This window comes from Myotis brandtii, unplaced genomic scaffold (assembly GCF_000412655.1).
Source record: "Myotis brandtii unplaced genomic scaffold, ASM41265v1 scaffold5439, whole genome shotgun sequence".
In the NCBI taxonomy this organism is placed as follows: Eukaryota; Metazoa; Chordata; class Mammalia; order Chiroptera; family Vespertilionidae; genus Myotis; species Myotis brandtii.
Window position 1 is genome coordinate 20,742 of NW_005370007.1, and position 1,349 is coordinate 22,090.

Here is a 1,349-nt window from a genome sequence, read left to right on the forward strand (position 1 = left end):
GAGTCTGTCTCTGAACAGCCCAATGGGACACCCGACCACGGCTCTTGAGGGAGCTCATTTATCAAAGACTCTACTGAGCAGATTCCCAGTGGCCTCAGCATTTCCTCGACTTTGCCTGGTTCAAGGGTCCTGGTGGGTTCCCATCCCTGCCCACCCTTTGTGTTTCCTGCCGTTTTCATGTTCATTATTCAGTGTAAGTATTGGTACCAACCCTGTGGTTTGATGCATATTTATTTCTTCAAGGACTTTTAAAGCTCAGCACCTTTTATTTAAAAATTTGTTTTGTTACTCCTCACCTGAGGATATTATTTCCAAAGATTTTTAGAGACGATGGAAGGGAGATAGGGAAGGAGAGAGCGAGAGAGAAACATCGATGTGAGAGACATGTCAATAGGTTGCATCCCACATGAGGGCCATGGTCAAACCTGCAACCAAGGCACATGCCCTTGACCTGGAAGCAAACCTGTGACCCTTCGGTGGTCAGGCTGATGCTCTAACCACTGAGAAACATCAGCCAAGGCCAGCTAATCACCTTAAATAATGTCAATGCACATTTGCATGTCAATATCAGTTGCTTGTTAAGTTTTGCTTGCTTTTCTATTGCTCTCTGCTGCCACATAACAACTTGTACATGTTTCCTAATGATCTGAATGCCTGTCCGTGGTCTCATTTTGCCATCGCAAATATCTATCGTCTTCACTCTCTCACTGGTGTCTATAAGGAGCAGAATTTCTTCATCTTAGTGGATTCCACTGTGTACATGTCCCCCCTAAGTTCATGTTCTTGTGTCCACATCGCAGGAAAATGAGTCTCCCACAAACTAGTAAGATAGTTCCCCACTTTTCGCAAAAGAAAAAGTAATTGGTTTATTTTTCATGTTTTGATCCGTCGCCCATCTGACATTGATTATTGTAAATGGTGTGAGGCAGGTAAGACGTTCACTGTGTCCCGCAGACCCACCCACTGGCCCAGCACCACCTGATGGAAAGGCCATGACCTCCCCGCAGCCCAGCAAAGGTCTGTCATGATCGAGGTGACTCCACACGAGGGGTCTGACCTGGAGTCTTCCTTCTGTTTTATTGGACAAGGCATGTCTGCTTTTCAATTTCTCAAAACACCAACATCTCCATCTGCATTGAATGGCTGCTTTCGTTTCCTCCATATCTCAGGCCAGAAAAATTCTCATCATCTTTGTGGGGGAGGCTTTTGTTTTGCTGAGAAGTCAAGGGAGGAAGTAGCCTGCTCAAACACTACACACTCAAACGTACACACCTACTGACACATATATAGGCCCATTCAAACACACACAATACATACACTCACACCCAAAACACACAAATACACCTTCA

The 1,349-nt window shown here is 45.2% G+C and overlaps 1 protein-coding gene across 1 annotated transcript in view; it reads right to left on the reverse strand.

Moving 5' to 3' along the window:
* The window catches only part of LOC102259054 (leukocyte immunoglobulin-like receptor subfamily B member 3), a 14,982-nt gene that overhangs the window by 12,031 nt on the left and 1,602 nt on the right, over window positions 1–1,349 (reverse strand).